At 39.2% G+C, this 14,539-nt stretch overlaps 1 long non-coding RNA gene across 2 annotated transcripts in view; it reads right to left on the bottom strand.

Moving 5' to 3' along the window:
- Nucleotides 1-14,539, bottom strand: part of LOC148413660 (uncharacterized) — a 39,915-nt gene that overhangs the window by 13,448 nt on the left and 11,928 nt on the right. For both annotated transcript variants that reach the window (XR_015867602.1, XR_015867601.1), the window contains exon 3: nt 9,547-9,643. This is a non-coding gene — a long non-coding RNA (uncharacterized LOC148413660). The remainder of the gene's footprint in view (nt 1-9,546; nt 9,644-14,539) is intronic.

Here is a 14,539-nt window from a genome sequence, read left to right as displayed (position 1 = left end):
GGGTAACGTGCAAGGAGGCCTTGGAGGACATCAAAAGCTCAAAACCAAACAGATGGGACAGAAGATCCATCAGAAGTTAGCATAAGGGATTTAAATATCTCTATATGCTGTCAAATAACCATTACCCATGCACAATATTCAACAGGTTTGGAATGTGAGAAGATGTGAGAAGGTAATTCTAAACCTTGCCTCTTTACATGAGGAAATTATCACAAAGCTCCCTTTAAGCAAGGCACTCAACCATAAATTAATGGGTTTTCAACATCTTTTACCATTGTTATGGAGTTCTGGCTTGAAACATCCAAATGTTTAGGATGAAGCCTTTAAAATGATGAGGTGGGCGGGATCTGGCCTTGAGTTCGACACCTAAACAAAAATGTTCTTCAAAACTGGGATCAAACCAATTCAGAGTCATTGGATCAAGACTTGACAAGGAATATGACTAAAATGACTAAAATAAATGTTCAAAAATTCTTTCATCCCTTTTAGTTTTTCTGATTCTTAAAACTTTAATCCACCCCTAGTGCTTCTGTTATAGCATCCCCAAACATTGAAATATTTCAAAGTGAGACTGAAGTTTGAGCGTTCTTACATAAAAGTAGCATCAATAGATTGACAAGACCTGTCGAAATTATATTTATTACCTAATAAAAGATTGTATGACAATTTTACACATTTTAAGGTCTTAAATTCCAAATATTGGACGTAAGACTTTTGGGGGGATGTTTTAAGACCCGGCAAACAAAAACCTAATTTTATATGCCGAGGTGAGCCTCTGAGTTACAGTCTAGGCCTGTAAACGCTGGCCGCCAAGTCCATTGGCAGTATTGGCAGGTCACCACGGCAAGTAAAAGTTGCTCTACTTCTAAGTTTACAGACCTCCAGTAAGGCCTAGGTAGGAAAAATGTGTTATCAAGCCAAGCCAAGCATCATTAAATCACTTCATTAAGAGGAAACAATGGCTGGGTGGATGCTGAGTGCTGGGAAATCATTTTTCCATCCAAAATGCTTCACAGAGTTACCCAAATTAAAAACTTTATTTAGCGCACTAAATCTCTTTCGCTAAAGGTGACCACAAGTTATTTTTGAGATTGTATTCATAAAGACTTAAAGGGGCAGTCAATTTAAAACTTTTCTTTGAATGAATGAGCCCTCACTAGACTAAACTGACATTGTGACTGTAACTATGTTAGTGGAATATTAAATAATATATATTCTAATATAAATGCACCTATTTGTAACCATCTCCGGTGGTGGCAAACTTGTGGCTTGTCGTGAGCTGAGCCCTCAGCAAAAGTGATGCCATTTTCAATGGACAGTAAAATGTCCGCCCCATGAGATGGATAAAATAAGGTGCATTTTGCTGCTTAATCCATAGTCCACTAATACAATACTAATCAAATACAATACATTGTTTTTAGATTGATGAACGTCTTTTTTTTTTTCTTGACTTCACCGCGAAGGAAGCATGGGAAAACAAGAATCAACTGCCCTAGCTTTTCTGTAACAATGCAGTGTCAACAACCTATAGCAAAAAATAAAAACAAGCATGGACCACCATTCTTGTGAAAGCGATGAAAACACTCCTACTTCAATTTAACAAACCGAGTGGTGACAGCTTCATCCTAAACTTCACCTTTTTGGTTAATGAGTCACACTGCCTGCATTTAACAAGGTAAAAAAAAACACGAGACCAAAGTGAATAAAAAGGTGGATTATGTTGTTGTTGCTGGCTGCCAGTCAGGTCACGTTTTCCCCCAACGTGTTGTGTGTGTGTCTGACACAATTCTAGGAAGGTGCTGACCCACTTTCAGCTGCCAGGTTTCTGGGGTTTCCTGCGTTTGATTCTGCCCACGTGCATTTAGGTCTGGGAGGAGCTGAAGGATGATAGGTGACAGATGCCATGCAGCCCACAAGTACATAAACACACAAGCAGTTAGGGTGGATGTCAGTGCTACACGTGGATTCTAAATTATCAATAAAACGAAATGGCTTTTCCATCATTCATTATGATTGGAAATGAACTTAATGAACTGAGTAAGTTTATGACGATGTTGTATCATTGTGATATAAACACACTGTGATACCTTCATTTTCGAAAGCCACAAAATAGATTTTCTCGAGTTTATTCATTCCACTTTGACAGTGACCACCCCTGGGACGGCCCATCTGTTCATCATTATGAACCAGGATGTAATCTTCTAAAAAACAAACTCAAATGTGTCCAACTCTGACAAATAGGTCTACATGTCGGTGGATAAATTTCCACGTGAGTGCCAAGTATAGATCAGTTGGACAAAAATATAGATTGAGATTTCTTCAAAACTCTTCCTAAAGGTCTCTATTTTCATTTTCCAACAAGAAAATGATTAAAATTAAAGTTTAGTTGAAGTGTATGAAAATGAGGATCAGTAGATGATGTGCATCATTCCTAACAATGTTTTTTATCAGATTAGCAAGCCAGCGTGTCATCAAAATAAGCCCAAGATCTTCACTAAAAATGATGATCTTTCTATAAACGTAAATTACTAATGAAAGTCAAAAATACAACATAACGCTATCCTCTAGGATGATACCAAACAGAAGCATGACTTACGTATGGCTGTGTTCTTTACATTGTTTTCGTCATGGGTTCCAGACACTGGCAAATGTGATGAATCATTTGAACCATTCATCCGCAAGAAAGATGGTTACCAGTAATTGTCAATTTCGGAATATCTTTCTGTCTGTACTTACTTTTAATTATTCAGGTTTTGTCATAAATATGAGGGTGAGCCCCTTCTTGCTTATATGCAAGCACAGAACCTCCCTTGGGGATTATTAGATTCAGCTGAAAAGTTTTGAAATGCCAAGAGTATAATAATCCATCCATCCATTCTACAGCTTGATCCTAGGTCGGGTTGCGGGCGCAGAAGTTTCAGCAGGGAAGTCAAGACTACCCTGTCCATGGCCACTTTGTCCAGCTTCTACAGGAGGATCCTTAACTAACTCCTCTCAACGTGGGGGAGCAGAGGCTTGACACTGAGTCCCTATGGATGACCGAGCTTCTCACATCCCTAAGGGAAAAAGTCCAGACATCCTGTGGAAGAAGCTAATTTCAGCTGCTTGAATTGGGAATCTCAATCTTTTGATCACGTCCCACAGCTAGTGACCATAGGTGAGGGCAGGAAAGTAAATAGAAAGCTTCACCTTTCAGCTCAGCTCTTTCTTTACCACGACAGACTGGTACAGAATCTGAGGCACAGCCGTCTCATTCTATCCTCACTCGAGAACAGGACCCAAAGATACTTAAACTCCTCCACTTGGGGCAGGACCTCATCCCCTGACCCGGAGAAGGCATTCCACCCGTTTCCTACTGAGGACAATGGTCTCAGACTTGGAGGTGCTGATCTTTATCCCAGCCGCTTCAAACTCGGTTGCAAACAGCTCTGGTGAGAGCTGGAGGTCACAGCCTGAAGACGCCAACAGCACCACATCATCCGCAAATAGCAGCGATGCAATGCTGAGACGCTCAAACCAGACCTCCTCAACACTTTGGCTGCACCTAGAAATTCTGTCTGTAAGGGTAATGAACAAAATTGATAACAAAAGGCAGCCTTGGCAGAGATTAACCATCAATGAAAATAAATTCGACTTGTCAACCAGGACAGCCCTAAAACATCCAGAACCTTTAGGAAATCCGGGAGAATCTCTTCCACCCCCGAGGCCTTGGCACCAAGGCGTTTTTCGACTACCTTGGTGACCTCAGCCCCAGAGATGGGAGAGCCCACCTCAGACATTCCAGACTCTGCTTCCACAGTGGAAGACATGTCAATGCAATTGAGGAGGTCTTTGAAGTATTCTGCCCATCGTTTCACAACGTCCTGGGTTGAGGTCAGCAGTGCCCCATCTCCACTGTACACACGGTTAATAGTGCACTTCTTCCCCACCAGAATTTCCTTCAAGTCATTCAGAACTTGTTTTCCATGGCCTCACCGAACCCCTCCCACAGCTGGATTTTTGCCTCGGTGACCGCTGAGGCTACAGTCTGCTTAGCCAGTTGGTACGTGTCAGCTGCCTCCGGAGTCCCATAGGCCAAAAAGGCCCAGTAGGACTCCTTCTTCAGTTTGCCGCCACAACAGGCACCAACAACCTTACGGCCACAACTCCGATCACGGTCCACTCGGACTCAATGTCCTTGTTCGGGACGTTGGAAAAATTCTACCTGAAGTGGGAGTTAAAACTCCTTCTGACAGGGGACTCTGCCAGGCATTACTAGCAGATGATGCGATTCGGTCTGCCAGGTCTGATTGGCATCCTCCCCCTCTGAGCCAACACACAACCAGGTTGTGATCATTTGTCAGCTTTGCCCCTATTTTTACCTGTGTGTCCAAAACATGCAGCCACAAATACAATGATAATGATGACAGGATGTCAATGACAAATGAATTGCCAGGGGCAGAGTGACCGGTCCATTTCATGATGTATTAAAAGAAAAAATGAGAGAATCATTGTGATTCGATCATTGTGATTTGTCTTACCTCCACTCCATAACGCACAAAGTGCATTGAAGTGATTAAAGGTGTTCCTTTTTGTATTACATTGCCGGCAAAAAAATGGGTTGAAATGTCAAAGCATTTGACACAGGCATTTGGTGGTTGACAAGTAGAGAAACAATTTTCCCCCTTTTCTAATCCGACTGTCATATTTCTACTTAGCACTTCCCACATTCATCATCCTAAATTCATTAAATGAGAAACATGAGAGACAAGAGCCGGCAGTCGATAATTTGCAGAGCATATTGTGCTGCTAAGTGCTCGCACCTATGAAAACAAACTTCGGAACATATTACCCGTCAAGTCATCATCGGAAATTCAAGGAAGGAAGAGAAGAATTATAGTGTTACGGTAATCTCATTCACCGTTAAATGAGATGAAAGCTATTATAATGTTTTGGGGGGGATACATTTTAAATGTAAAGGAATTTAACAGCCATTTAAAGTAAAGCATATCTTGGTTCTGCCTTGAGACCATTGACTCCATACAACTCATAGTATAACAATTTGCAGCCCAAGGGAAGACTTACCTACGTAACTGTTGCTAGTATTTAGGTGTCTCTCTTTTTTATTTCATTTCAACGTAAATACACACAGCTTGTTCAATATGCAGGAACTTAACCAAATTCCGATTAATTACATCATAACATTTCATAACATTTATCTATCATTGAGCTAGCCCACAAAACAGTATTGCCAATCAGATCTTGTTTGCTATATTTAGTGTCTTTTATAGTCACTCTAGCTACCATTTTTCCAAAAAACTATTTGCTAGTTTAATAACCATTACAAAATCAACAACAGGAGTGAACCCCTTTGTAGAATGTAGAATTTTACAGATGGATAGTGTATACACCCTGGCAGCCCATACTTTTTCAGCATGTGTGATACCTATAGAACAGGGATCTGACTCGGCAAGTGGCTTTGACTTGCTGAAACAAAGTCCAGATAGATTTTTTGATAGTGAACAATAAAGACATTTTAAGTGGTAGCACATCATAGATGGCACTTTACTCACTTGCAATTAGTCCACTTTGCCATGCTGTGGCACAAATGAATAAAATAAATGCAGCTACAAGAAAGTAAAAAAAAAATTAAAAAGTCAGATTTTTGAAGAATCCAACACAAAGCATTGCATAATTATGTAACTTTCAGTCATGTGGACATCAACTAGATTCTATCATGGCTTCATTCCCTGCATGCTAACCTTCTGCAGAACACATTTAGAAACAAAACTCACATTTTAAACAAGTAGCACGGAAAATGCAAAACTGATTTCCTTGCATGCCGCAAAAGCTATCCATCTTCGTTTAGAAGTGAAGTCAAGCTGTCTTCTGGAAGAATGATCTCACTTTCACAATGTCATCGCCATTTAACAACGAAAATATTCTGAGATGGCCTCACACATTTACACCTTTTTTCCGCTCTGAATTGTAAGCTATATATTTCCTGCGGTGCTGAACCATATGTGTCTCAAGAGAGTCCGTGTTTGCTTAAGACCGCTGCGATGCAATTGCAGCCTCCCTTGTCTCTTCATTTCCACACGCTGAGTAAATCATCAGCGTCATCGCCTGAGACGCTAGTCGTACAGATTGTTTTCTGCTGCTAAGATACAGTATCGAATGGCCTATGCAGGGTAAGGGTGGACATACTGTAGTATAGCCTGTGGTTTCCATATGGCCTATTCTGTTTATTATCGGCCTTTTTTATTCCTAAAACGTGTGAATTAAAAAGTATTTTATTTTCTTATTTGCATTTTAGCTGTGGATTTTTTTGACGAATCACGGACTTGAATAATGATGGCATCACAAAGGTGGTAGAGGCGTTTACTCACAAATCAATGATTGTGGGTTCGATCCTCATCCATGGTTGCCATGTCAAAGCACACATCTCATTTGGTAAGGATTCAGTCCCCCTGTTTGGTCACAACTGGTTTTGAAAAATAAATGCAGATGCTTGAAAATGTCTTTTTTGAATTAAACGGAAATCTCAGTCTGCTTTTCATTGAGGACTACAGATTGATTGTCTTCAATCGGAATAGAATGGGATGCAGTTTCCAGGTCGAGAATGAGGTCCTGCTCCAAGTATCTCAGGGTCTTGTTTATGATTGAGGGCACGCCTCCCCGGTGAGGAGTTCCTGGCATGTCCCACCAGAAAAAACATCCATGCTCAAAACTGAACAGGAAGATTGCCATTTTGATTTGAAAATCCGATCTGAGCTCAAATTTTGACCAAATCTGATCAGGGAATTTGCTTAGATGAGGCCCGACAGAAAGCTGGTATCCATAATACATGAGTAATGTTAAACTGAGGAGATATTTTGCTGAATATTTCAATATTGGTCAGATTGTGCCATAAAAACTTGACAATCATATCCAGGAATCACTGTGATGCTGAAAAGGTGGTGCAAAGACTAAACTAGAAAGAAACTGCAATGGGTAAAGCGATACAGTGTATTGCTGTTAGATCATGACCTATAGCTTGTTCTATGCTTATGTAAACCTTGATGCTCAGCAAAATGACTTCCTGACTTTAATCGTAGAAACGTTTTTGAATCATCTTTTAAAGAATATGTTCTTGTGATGCCAATGGCAAGGGGAAGAAAAAGGTATAAAGAGGGGATCCAAAGCCATAATGCTGCTATCCAAGGCTACCGCTCCAGCCAAAAAGATGGCCAACCCAATAAAGGATGTAAAGCATGAAGGCCATTCAAGTTTGAACGAGGCCAGAAGAAAGGCAAAATAACAGAGTGCTCTAACAGAAGAGTAAGCGCTTTGCCATTTCACATAGTTAATGTTTGCGGAAATCAATTTTTACGCTATGGTTTCTTAGCAGCTTAACATGCATTACTCATGACTACGATTATGTAAGAATCATAAGCTATATTTATTTGAGATTGAGAACCTAAATCGGACCTTTCCTGGATAAATGAAGGTTAAATGAAAAAAAAAATCCTTCAAGTTATGCTATGATTGAGTGACATTTTATAGATAGTGCTGACATTTCTTTTTTGTATGTTAGGGTTGCCATTGATAGCTTGTGACATCAAAGATCAATTTTAGCTAGGCTGGCAGTGAATAAGTTGTATTCATATTTTGTTTGTGGAATATGAATTAAGTGGCAAAATTCACTCATTTGTAACAATGTGAAGCAGCGGCCATTTTGCCATTTCCGAGATGATGACAAATAGCTCAGGCTGAAAAAAATGTGAATACCTGGATAGATAGAATACCTGGTATTGAATTTCTAGATTTCTTCCTAGGATGAATAAAAATAGCGGCAGCTGGCTTGACCGCCTTTTCACGTGTAAGCTGGCTCAACCACATTAATATTCTGGCAACTTTATCTACAATCATGTCACTTTCCTTGAGCATAAGATATAAACCACGATCAGTTGTTTACTTCACCTACAGTACGCTGAAAAGAGAAACTGATGGCTACTGGTTCCAGAGCTGCAGTACTTCCTGTGTGAATGAATCTGTCTGAAAAGCGTAACATTCGAAAATAGAACTTTGGAAATACAGTATGAATATAACGTTTCGAGTCCTTTCCAGAAAATGCCACATATGTTGTTGTTGTTTTCTTTAAAGGGTTGTCAACATTTTTATCCTATTTTTGTTTTAAAAATAGAATTTGAAAATACAGATCTAAAACCGTTTTTTGAATTTTGTTATATATAGAATGAATGCAAGGTCAACGGACCCATAATCATGGTTTGAACAAAGTAGCAAAAATATCATTAGTTAACATTGAACAAGGAGAGACCATATCATATTGATCCCAAAATAGCAGATAAAATTTGGGGAACACTAAAAAAAAAAAGATATGGCTACCCCACACCACGCGTACCTAAGTATTCATCTGTACACTTTTTTAGTTGTCGCGCTACTTCCTCTTTTGAAAACATATCCGACAAAAGTACTGTACTAGAAAATTGATTGGTCTTTTTTTGTTTTTTTCATGTTGCGTAGGGACGCCATAAATCACGTCCTTTATACCTCCGGTCAGGGGCTCGCTATCTTCCTACATTGTGGGAGAAGCGCATGATGGGAAAAACATGATGGGATCACGTTTGAGTGGCTCGGAGAGGACGAGCACGCGGAAGAAAAGCGGGAGATTTCGAGGCACCAACAAAATGAAAGAGTGACAAACATGATAACTCTACTTATTTTGTGGCTACGGAGTGATGTGCAATGCTGTGATGTCACGCTATTGACCATAATTTCCTCAAATACACCAGTGGCCCTCTAACAGACATAAAGGTATTATATTTTTTCCCCAACCTAATACAGTTCCTAGTTATTTTCAGAAAAGGCCTCAGGCGTTTCTGACTAAAAATCCACAGAGTATAAAACAAAGAACTACATTACAAATATTTTCAGTTTTGGATGAGAGTGTCATTCCGTCTCTTGCCTTTGTTTTGTTCTAATATCAAATCATCATTTTATAACTATACAATTTAATGTTGTCCTTTTTAAAAAATAATAATGAAAACGTTTTTCCAATGATTGCAGCTTTCATAAACTTGCCAACCAGGGGCTGGGTAAAGCTGTACTCATGGCACAGGCTGAAGACACATCAAATAAAAATACCCCGCCCCAAGTTGTCCGAGGTCCCACCTCGACCGCTGACTGATCGATCATACCCAACATTTTAGACTCTTGGATTTACAATGCCTAGTGCAGTTATGGTATGGTAATGGTGATGAGCGATTGTTTTGTCAAACAATATGTGTATCTGCACATGTGCCACATGCATCAGAAACATTGCCAACACACAAATAACTCTACAGCAAATGATTATCTACGATATTAAGATTCTTGCGCAAACATGCTTTGAAATAAACTTAGTCGTAAGTATCAGTGTCCTTGGTCCGTCAGTGAACCACAAAAAGCAAAGTCAGCAGTTTCCCCTAATGGAGAATTTATACATGCTGTGTTTTAATACTCTGCAGTCATAATACTCCAACCAGAGCTTGCTTACCCATAATTCTTGAGATATAAATCACCTACCTCTCGAAAATCTCACATTGGCTCACTGGGACCGCTGGGCTCGCTGTGATTGATGGGCCAAACTTTCGACGAGGTTGTCCGCTATGCCAGCGTCAGTCTGTTTCGGCAGAATTTGGGTAATGTATCAGGCAGTCGCTTAGATTCAAAGGATCTCTATGCAGTGCTGGAAAACTGCACAGTGCCCATACATAAACACGGTTACTTCATTTTGTATGTGTCTATATTCTTTGACAACTTTAACTTCTTTAGGCACGTCTGCCTCACAGTTCAGAGTCCTAAGTTCAATTCCAGCTTGTGCAGGCCTTCCTGTGAAGTTTGCACGTTCTGCCCATGCCTGCGTGGGTTCTTTCCAGGCCCTAGCTTACTCCCACGTCCCAAAAATCTGCATGAAATGTGTATTGGACACTCTAAATTGGGGGTCATCAACCTTTTTCAAACCGAGAGCTTTGGTACTGAGTGATATGCAAAGTCAATTTTATTGACTTTGACTATACGCAAGGCTACCAGTTTACGTGAAGACACCGATCATGCTAATGATTTTTCACATTAATTAAGGAAAAGCTGTAGTAAATACTGTATGTAAATCAAGTGTAATATGTAATGTAAATCTAATACATGTATACTTATTTGTAAGATGCATAGAAAATCACCAATGTTCTATCTCTTGTAGAAAATGGATGGATGGATTTTACTTCTTTATATGAAAACAGGTTTCTGCATGGTGTACTTCTCATTTGGTCAAAAAATATTTATTGCTTTTTCACCTCTGCAAATGATGATAACAGTTGCTGGGATCTGCCAGTGATGGACAATAAATTTGCATGTGAGAGCTCAAATAATGACCTCATCTGTCATGCATCATTTATGTATTTTTCCTTTGTCCACTGGCAAAATGTTTATTTCTTTCTCTTATTCAGTTCACAATGTTCAATCATTTAATCAAATAAAAATATCAAATTAAATATAAACCACTTTTCATTGAAAATACATGTAATTCAAGTGCTTCACACAAGTCAAATCAGCTAAAATCAGCCGACTTGTGGCACACCCCCATATCCACACACACGCACGCACGTGTACATACGGAGAAGGGGTCTGTGTGTTAAAAAAAAAACAAAAAAACAGCACGTGCTCTGTGATTGCTCCCACACAGGTGGAAATTACTCGGAAATCGGATGATTATTAGGCCCCAGCGATACGTTGGTGGAAGTTGAGAGCATGAAGGCCCATTGTTACCACCAGCTGTTAAGACTATCCAGTATATATACTGTACATGCAATGTGCATATAACAGACTTTTAGTACATCTAGTATGGGAATGCAAATGTGTCCAAAAAATGTGGAACATTCATGGTGCAGGTAGTACAGGAGCCAAGTAGTTAGCGCACTTATTTATTAGAATTTTATCTTGAATTTTCTCTTACTTCAATTGACTCTTATTTCAAATCAAAGCAAACAAATCAGGGGAATATTACTAATATTATTACACAATATTAGGAAATTATTACACAATATTAGGAAAAAAAAACTAGTGTCTGAGGTGAAAAGCAAACGAAACAAACGTATATGCATATTTCCATTTAAAGTATGCTTTCCCAAATAGTTTAAAAAAAAAAAACGAAAAACAAATTGGAAACGAACACTTCTTTGTGTTTTGAAGAAAATGTCAAAAGCTGAGTCACTTTGAGAATAATAAAATCTTTTCATTAGATTGCGACTTTATGCGTACTTCCATTATGACGGCCTGACAATGACAACACTTCCTGTCGCCGCAGCAACGCTGGCGTCGCACCAAAAACAAATGCTGTAAAGTTGTTTGGAGCCAAGCATTCGGTTAGAGAGGCTGGCGGCGGCTGCAGGACTTTGTCAGACTGGCGTATTTTGAGATTTGACCTTCAAAAGAGTGCCTATTTTGCTGGCTCAGTATTTTCAAGATTGCTGCTCAATGATATCACTTTTTGTATTCAGTAGAAAGCTTTTTTTTAATTTATTGAAGGCAAGGAGAACAGCCAATGTTGAGCATTATCGCCATGACACGTGTGTGGTGTGATGAAAATGCTATGAATAGCTACATTGTATGTCATTAGAGCCATAGCTCATCTGTAAGAACTTTGGGTTTTAAGACAAAGGGTCATAGGTACAATTTGAAATGGAAGGAAGAATAGCTAACAGGTTTTGGAAAGATTATAGTTTGCTTTCTAATTATTTATGAGGTGTCTTTTGCTGAAACCATGTAGCACTGTTTGCATGCTTATTTCTATGCAACCTAACTTCAGCAATTTGATTTTTTTTTGTTTTTTTTTGCTTTGTTTCCCTTCCAAGTATTGTGTCTGCTACATTTTTGTTTCGTGCTTATGTACCTAGTGTTAAAGTTTCATGATTGCTTCTTTGCCACTTTTCAGATAGCATCATATAGTATAGTGGCGTCCTTCTATGAAGAGTATACATGGCAATAATTAAACGATGGAACAATTGAATCATTTGGAACAATTGATTGAGAAAGTGAATTGATCTTTTGAATGTTCGAAACACTTCTCCCAGCTACATCTGGTGGCTAATTATAAATTATCACATTTAGACAAAACAGTGTTGTCATCTCCCCAGTAATGAAAGTAAGACTAGTTTACAAATTGAGTCACCTTTAGGTTGGCTATCCTTCTATTATCTGTACCCACTTATTCTCACTAGGATCGCTGGCTTGCTGGTGCCTATCCCAGCAGTCTTGGTGGGTGCTGCTGTTTTGGTTAGAAACGTTTGGAAAATGGGGCTTCAATTAGAGGCCAATATGTGGCAATGCTGTGCTGTATACACAATACTACAGTATGTCAGCTACCAAACGAACAAATCAATCTTATGAAACTGGAGGCGTACTTGAAAGACATTTAATGCGACAACCAGACGAAGAGATGACGTGTCAAGTAAATCAATCTCCTCCCTTCAGATGCTTACTGTGCTCGTTTGTCGGCAATATCACCTTTGATGTTGACAGCACGCCTGTCTGCCTGCCATAATGTGCAATCACTTTCTCCTCCCACCGCCAAGTTACGACAGCAACGTGCATTATGGCCCAAGACCCTCCTCGCATTTCCTGACCCACATTCATGAAAGCATCTCATATTTTTCATGTATTTATGACCTCAAAACAACACAGAACTGCTCCGGATACAAAAACAGCACATTGACATCAGGTCAAAAGTAATATCAACATCAGATAAATTCTGGTCAGTGGTAGGAGGCAACTAAGTACAAGTACTGTACATAAATACTTAGCTACAATACTTACATTTTCAAGTATGTGTACTTTGAGTATTTTTACTGACACCTTGCTACTCCGTATTTTATTAAAATAGCCTAGTTAAGTTCTACGGGTGATGAAAAAAAACAAGATTGGGTCCACGTTCGGTAGACTGGCGCCAAGGCACTTGGCATAAAAATCAGTGTATCTTAATCTTCATGATGGGCCAAGATTAATAAAAGTAATTGAAAGTACTTTGGCAAATAGATGAATTATCTCCATCTTGACTAATGTGATGTTTACATAAAATTGTGGATGCCGTTCAGCTGCAAAACCGCTGTTCTGATTCATGTAATGGCGCATGTAAACGGAAGATCAGATCCCATGTATATCACGTCACATGTAAACAGTTGATGAGTGACAAAAAAAAGTATCCATGTAAACCAGGCACCTCACACCTCCCTCCCTGATGTGTTGAAAGCAATAAAAGAAGGAATTAGTAAATTTTCTAGATTTGAAGAGATAGATTACTTTCTAGCAATTTTCTTTCTTGGAAGACCATATCAGAGCCATTATACATGTGGGGTGGGGCTTACAGTTGTGTAGTAGAATACTACAATACTGGGAACCTGGGACATTAAGTTTAACTTCCACATTCACTTTTTGGTACATTGTATGCAAAGTTAAAGTGACCGTAAGTCACGCGACAATAATGGACAAAAGTACAAACAATAAATTGTGGAAATCTTAAAAAGCAGGTGATTGAGAGTCATTGATGGTGGTGTATGTGTGTGTCTGTAGGTGGGTCAATGCGTGTTTCACAAAGAAACGTGACCATATGGAAAACATTAGATGTGGGCTGAGTCAGCATGCTGGCATATTTCTGTGTTTGCACGTGAGCGCAGAGTTTTGTCTGCCACCTCTAGGCACCGACTTGAGCCAAACACCACACCCGGCCTCCGAATACACAGATGTACACACACACCTGGATGAAAGATTACAAAAAGACATACACATACACACAAGACTTGAAAGGAGATGGAAGAGAAAAAAGCAGCTGCTATCGTGGCTTCCTGTTGGGGTGGAAGTCAAACATCGCACACTGTAAAATGGAGACACAGAATCCTCTGTCCACATGGAAGGTCTGCCTGGCTCAAATGTGACACACTTTTTAATGTTTTTGGAGGGAAAGCGTTGGTCAAAAGTCTTAAAATAGTCCCACTTAAAAAGAGCCAGGTCATGCCATAAAAATATATGTATTCCCAATGAGTGTGACTTTAGAGTCAAAAAGGAAAGATTGAAAAACTGGTCACAGACTCAAAAGTAAAAAATATTGCTCCAAATGAAATCATCTTCAAGCCAAATGTTAGTAGCATCCTTCAGTGCACATCACAGACTTGTTTTATCTATTTATTTAAGTCAGGTTTTCAGTTTTTAGTGTAGTTTTCCAGCTGTGGTTGATTTTGTGGTCTGTTTGACTTGCATCCATCCATTTTCTAGAGTCCCTTATCTTAACAATTGTCATTCAGACAGTAATTTCAGTCATCTTTGAATCTTTCATTGGAGAACTCAAAGAACATTATTTGGCCAAATTGATGAACAATATTTTGAGGCCATCCATCTACCTGTCCATGTTGATATCTGATTTGTAAAGTGTCTTAAAAATCCCATTCAAGTTTTAAAAGTGTCTGAGTCTGTCAGGAAATTGGTAGTTATTAAAATTGTATTAATGTGTGCATTCTCCATATGTGTGCATTCT

The sequence above is a fragment of the Hippichthys cyanospilos genome, chromosome 13, assembly GCF_059441005.1.
Source record: "Hippichthys cyanospilos isolate Australia breed blue-spotted pipefish chromosome 13, RoL_Hcya_1.0, whole genome shotgun sequence".
NCBI classification, from domain to species: domain Eukaryota; kingdom Metazoa; phylum Chordata; class Actinopteri; order Syngnathiformes; family Syngnathidae; genus Hippichthys; species Hippichthys cyanospilos.
Note: the sequence above shows the minus strand (reverse complement) of the source record. Positions and strands in the feature narration are given on the sequence as shown.